We start from the raw sequence: 6,299 nt of genomic DNA on the forward strand, positions 1-6,299 counted from the left end.
AAGATGCAGTCTGGGGGTGGAGGGGGTCAGTCTGACACTGAGGTTGTGGCTCCCATATCCCCTGCCCATATTTCAGGCACAGTCACTATGCATACACATATCCATGACACAGAGCCCTCTGACATAAGATAGGTTGTCGGTGACACAGTTATCAGGGTAGTGTGGTTATCCAGTTGTAGAAATGGTTGATTCTTCCCATTGCCATGGTGAGGGCAAGCTGCCACTCATGAAGATTGGCAGAGATGCACAGATGAGATCTGCTGTTCACCCTCTTCCTGATGCTGGTGTGTCATTAGGTGCTGTCAGACATATTTGCAGGGCCATAACAGAGACATGTGCATGTTCCACCAGGGCCTGCCTTTTGACATGCATTAATCCTTGAACTGAGTGGATGACTCCTTGCACAGGATGAATGGCACAGGAATGGGCAGTGTCTGTGATGGAACATCTGCTGGGGGAGGGTGGGCATCCATGTGGCCAGAGAGCTGCTACATCTTCTGTTTTTAGCAGATCTAGTCATGCCAGATCCCACTCTCAATGTGGCTACTCCCATAGCTCTATCAGTGACTGCGGGGTCCACACCCAGATTTGGTAGACCAAAGAGGTCATGGCCCAGGAAGTAGTTGTGATGAGGGCTCATCCGGCAGACATCACTAATGTTCAGGTATCACCCTGACTTGTAGTCAGGGATATTACAGTAGCAGTGCAACTCCTGGCAGAGGTAGTTCTTGTGGTCAAGGGTGACTGTGCTGAACTGACTACTATGCATGGCTCACACCTGTTGTAGATGTCAGGATGTACCCAGTGCCTGATTGCATTCATGCAATCACACAAATTGAGAAACCACTTGCTCATACCACGTCACACACACATGAAAGCTATCTAAACAGTACTGTTGAGTGTTATACATCTCTTGTTACTCTCCCTGACAATGGCAAGCTTTAATAAATACACATGCTTCTTACTTATATTCACTTCTTTGGTGCCAGCCTTGTCCTCTGCCAACCTCCCAAACCACCCTTTGCAAATGATGATGACTGTGACCTGCTCTTTGCACATGTATTTGTTACTTAGGGTTGCATATATGTTTGATGGACAATGTGGAAAGCAACTGCTTGTTCATTCACAGGCTTGCATTTATCAATATTTATTGCATAAGAAAAGTTTTTTTATTTCTTGTTTCTACTCATTTGTGAATAATTACTTATATAGTTGTCGAGCGTCATTGCACTTTGATTAGTATTGTAAGTAAGGCAGATTTAAGCTGTTAGTACTTCAGTCTTTCTTCTTGCTATACTTGTACAAATGGTGGTATACTTGACCTGTTCTGTGGTTTATATTCAGTGGCCAAGTGAAATGCCTGATACACAGTATTGGGTGGGCTATATAGGTGTATATTACAAACACCAGTCATATAAACTATTTATGACATATGTGTACACCTCAGACAAATGGTCTTTTTTGGGGGCATATATATATATATATATATATATATATATATATATATATATATATATTTCTACATGAGAATACTCAGTTATGTAACATTTTTATATGTTCACAGGCTCATAGGTAAATACTAGGTTAGCTGCCCCTGTGGGACATTTTAAACCTAACCAATTTGTATGTTGTGCGCAAATTAACCTAAACAATTTGGTTAGAGCTTGACTTTACACATCCCATGATCGATAATTATATATTATACTTAATGAGAATAACTAGAATCATATCATAGATAATTTTATGGGACCCATGCATGGGATAAAACATTTAGGAGCTGCCTCTGTCTATTAGAAATACAGCGGCAGTCCTGGGGTAAATTTTCTGTTGCCCATTCATAGATCTAAGCTGCACTGGAATATGGACAGAGATGAACTTTGTTTTATATGGATGGGGAGTCTGTCCACAGCAGTGATATCCTCTGTAAAATGTACCTGTCCCTCCAAACCATTTCTGTTGAAGTTGTAGAAAAGGTTTAGATCTCTAGACCAAGTATTTCTGATGTTGTTTGTATTGCTGATGTACAGTAACTTCATCAGTAATGGGGTGAAGGATGCCTTGTATGCCAGACACATGTCACCTCTTAGCAGTCTGTAAGATACCGAGTACAGTGGCAGGACTTTCAGTCAGTCCATGTAGGACATGTTTAGACATTGTATCCTTTTAATAAGGAATCTGCTGTTTTAAATTTCTCCAAGTTTTTTTGGGTTTCTAATACCATGACAGGAATGGACTCCATTCCTAAGTCAAAGTACGATTAAAGTTCATGAAATTAGTATCGTTTCAACCTTTGATGTCAGGCATTTTATGACTTTGTGTCTCTCTGTACACAAAGACACTATAGTCACTGGGTGTGGCGATTTCAATGATCAATGCTACTTTTGCCTTCTTTTCTTGGACCACTATATCCAGTTTTCTAGCATCTATCTTTTGAACTGTTGGTATTGGGTGATCCCATGTGATATAAACTTCATAATTTTCTATGAATCTTTGTGGCTCATGTTTCCAGTATTTTTCAGCCACTTCGATATCATAATATTTGCACAATCTCCAATGTAACAGTCTCGCCACATTATTATGCCTTTCAGTATACAATCCCTCTGCCATTAGTGTATCGCAACCAGCAACAAGGTGTGTGACTGTTTCCAATTTGGTTTTACAAAACCTACATATGTCTGTTTCTCCCACATGTTCAACGGACTTTGTAAACCAGTGTGTATGTAGCCCACTATCTTTGGCTGCCAATATTAATCTTTCATTTCTTGGTTTGAATTCACCTGTCCTTAACCATTCCTGCATTCGTTCTTAATCAACATCAGGCTTTACCAGAAGTTTTCTATACTTGCAACTATATTTGTGTTTTTTCCACATTTCTTGCCTTCTTGTCTGGTCCTTCACCTTATATTCTTTCTTTTGTTTGTTGGCATATTCAGTTGCTGCTTGGTTTTTATCCAGTTCTGGTTTAATTTCCATTCCTACTTGACATCGATATGCTTCTGCTAAATTAAGCAGAGACATCATCTTAGATTTATTTTCCTCATATTTCAAATATTTCACTACATTTGGATCTTGTAAGGTCAGTAAATATGTGTGGAGTCTCACGATTGCAGATCTATACATGTAATCAATTTCAAGGAGGCCCATCCCTCCTTCAGAACGGGGAATATATAATCTTGGTATACACTGATTTCTATAAATCATTTGTTAAGCATGAAGCATTCTTCTTGTTTTAATATCCAGTCGACATGGCATCTCTGTGGGTGTTCCAATTGTTGCATATATCTGGACAGACATATGCCAAAGGAGGCATTATATTCGATAATTGGCCTAATGATGGCTGAGTAACAGGGCTGGTGTTAGCATTTTGGGGGTCCCCAGTAAGTTTCAAGTTGGGGGCCCTACCCCCCTTCCCTGTCAAGCTCATCTGGCATGATTTAAGGATCACTGTGAAGTGTTACTACATTCAGACCATTAAAAAGACTTGAAGTGCTAAGGTACACAAACTGACTGGCATTTAGTACCAATGTTATTTTATGTTGTTACATTACAACAAGCCTCTGTACTGCATCAAGGTCGCCAGTCCCACAGAGGTGCACAAAGACACCCACACTGACACCTAAACACAGAACATAGACACACAAGACAAAGGCAGCACTACAGCAAGACTGAATAGAGACACCCACACAGGCTCCCTCACATGGGATAGAAACACAAGACAGACAGCTACACAGAGTCTCACAAACAGGACATAGACATCCACACATGATGAAGAAAGCACTACAGCAAGACTGAATATTAAGAATTTAAAATACTTGGTTTATGAACTAATAATGATGCTAGAATAAGAATTTGCAGTAGCAAGTTTTGTGTGAGCTCACATTTTTGATGAACAGGCCAAACCTACCAAACATCTGGAAATTGTGCAACGTTCTCACAGCCCATACTGACCTCCTAACCTCTCAGCATAATTCCAAAGCTGAAAATAACTGCAGAACAAAGATGTAACATCAAGGATAGCTACAAGCGTTGCTATGATAAACTTAGAAAGATATTAGAATAACAGGGTTTGCATTGGCATTCATTAAAATAATTCTGCAGAATGCTTGCCCCCTCAATGTCTCAGCACAATTCTAGATGAGGTAAAAAATAAAAAACAAGACAAGGACCTAATATTAGGGAGTTAAAACAACGTGCTTATAAACTAATAAAGAATGGTATAATAACAGAGTTTCCAGTAGTATGTACTGTGTGAAGCCACATTTTAGATGAGGAACAGACCAAAAATACAGGTCAAACATCTAAACATTGTGCAACATTCTAATGGACTCTATCCCTCTACTAACCTCTCAGCTTAATAATTCTAGACAAAGCAAAAAAAACTACAGAACAAAGGTGTAACATCGGGGATAATTTAAAACATTGTTATGATAAACTTAGATAGCAGAACAGGGTTTGGTTTAGCATGCATTAAGACATCAGTACATTCTGCAGAAGGAATTTCTTGCAACAATATACATATATTGGTCAAAAGTTAGGTCACTGTCCACATAAGGTGCCACATTCTGAACAACTGGTTTGACTCTTAGGAGAGTATTGTCAATGTGGTAGTTCCCCTGGGGTAGCTGACTTCTCAAAGGATATACTAATGCATTTTTTGGCATTTAGCTTCAGTCCTTTATTTTGGCACCAGTTATTTATTCAGGACAAACCTTCCTGCAGAATGGCCAAATCATTTGGGGATTCAGTAACTGCTCCTAGCTTGTTGGCATCTGCAGACTTAGTCAGCCAGAGCCTTTTGGTATTGGTTTTACTTCAGAAAAGTAGATGCCAGATAGGAAAGTTCCCAGAACAGCAGGTCTGTGTTTTCCTTTTCTTACAGGTTCAACACTTATCTTATTACTGCAGGTATAAATTGTGACCTTGAGGGTTATCCTTCTTTGATGCAATCAGAACACAGTCATTACATGGCTAAGTAAAGGTTATGGGGTTTGACAGGCAACAGTTTCATATTTGTATGTGAGTGGGATCTTAGATTTTGACCTAGGTAGTTAGTGTGTGTAGCATCCTTTATCCCTTAGCCTGAGTCAGGGCATATTATGCAAGCCTTCATCTACAGCTGGTGATTCCCCATCATATTCCTTCTCTGTATTTGATGCTGCCAGTCCTGCCTGTGACCTTTGCCACCGCAGTCCTGCCCCTTTCTGTCTTTGTAGAAGCTTGTTTCCTGAGAATGAACCTATGTAATGTGGCACAGACTGTGAGTGTTTGGGCAGAGGTGCTTTGGCCATACTGCAGGGAACCTTTTGATGTGTCTAGACACTGGAACCTTGATTTAAGCAATCCAAACATGCCCTATGAAATTTCTAGTTTGGATATGAGCCTTGTATTGTTGCTTAGTGGAGCTGTGTGAGTTTCTCATAGGTGTCATGAGAAAAAAGCTCCGGTGTATAACCTGCATCCCCCACTAGTTGCGCTCATGGAAAGTCACCCCTAATAAACCTTATATACAGTTCTCAAATGTGCCATATGTGTGAGGTACGAAAATTGCCTAGGTTAACTGCATGGACATTGTAGATGATCTCTTGGCCATTACAGACAACCTGACAGTTTATAGAGTGCTGTTCTTTTCTGTTGATGTACCTCATTCCCTGTTTACCAGGTGGGGCTTATATTTCTATGTATGTGCAATCTATGGCCCCCAACAGATCAAAGAAGTGTGCTGTTGAACAGAATTCTTGCATGCTTCTTGCACTCTCCTGTGGGGTGTGTGAGAAACAGATGTGCTTCCTTGCATGCAGTAGCACTCCATTTAAAAACTGATGTAATATTATAGCAGCTGATGCCTGTGACACCCCTACTATATCCTCTCTTGGTCTCTGGAAAGTACGAGTTGCTAGTTTCCACTGAGATGAGTTCTCCATGATTTCTCTGGGGCCTCAGGTAGGGGCAGAAGAAGTTAAATAGTGCTTCTAGTGTTTTTCTGTCCACCCTGTATCTCTCAACTATTTCTGTGTTATGTAGTCCTTGATAAGTCAAACAGGGTCCAAACACCCTTCTTCTTGCCTGAGGTCTGGCAGCAGCAGCGCCCTGATTTAAAGCCTGTTGCACATACAGCATAATATTAGCAGCAGCAACCCCCTAACATGTTTTTTTCTAAGTTTAATTGTGCCTGAATTCCAAAGAGTTTTGGTGTTCAAGGCAAAAGTGAGCACTGCATGTACATGATTTTTTTTACCTTCCTGAGTAGCTCTGCTATGTTGGATTAGCTGGTTGAGTACCATGTGATTTGTCTTGTTTTG

This window comes from Protopterus annectens, chromosome 8.part1, assembly GCF_019279795.1.
Source record: "Protopterus annectens isolate FY-2018-M chromosome 8.part1, PAN1.0, whole genome shotgun sequence".
Lineage (NCBI taxonomy): Eukaryota > Metazoa > Chordata > Ceratodontiformes > Protopteridae > Protopterus > Protopterus annectens.